Source organism: Petaurus breviceps, unplaced genomic scaffold (genome assembly GCF_028583685.1).
Source record: "Petaurus breviceps papuanus isolate PSGF00001 unplaced genomic scaffold, PetGlider_PUasm1.0 207, whole genome shotgun sequence".
In the NCBI taxonomy this organism is placed as follows: Eukaryota; Metazoa; Chordata; class Mammalia; order Diprotodontia; family Petauridae; genus Petaurus; species Petaurus breviceps.
In genome coordinates this window covers 12,302,046-12,302,410 of record NW_027185850.1, presented here as the reverse complement: position 1 = coordinate 12,302,410, position 365 = coordinate 12,302,046, and positions in this window count along the sequence as shown.

Genomic DNA, 365 nt, shown 5'->3' with positions numbered 1-365 from the left:
TTCTTTCTTTCTTTCTTTCTTTCTTTCTTTCTTTCTTTCTTTCTTTCCTTTCTTCTTTCTCTTTCTTCCTTCTCTCCTTTCCTTCTTTCTCTTATTTTCTGTCTTTTCTCTCCTCTGTCTTCCTTCTTTCTCTCTGCTTCCTTCCTTGACTTTTCTTTCTTTTTCCTTCCTTTCTTTCTCTTTCATTTCTTTTTTTTTCTATTTTCTCATCTTATTTCTCTCCCTCTCTTGCTTTCTATCTTTCACCTTCCTTTTCTTCTTTTCTTTTCGATCCTTTTCCTTCCTTTGTTTTACCTTCTTTTTCTTTCCTTTCTTTTTTGTCTTCTTTCTTCCTTTGCTCCTTCCCTCCTTTCCTCCTCCTCCCC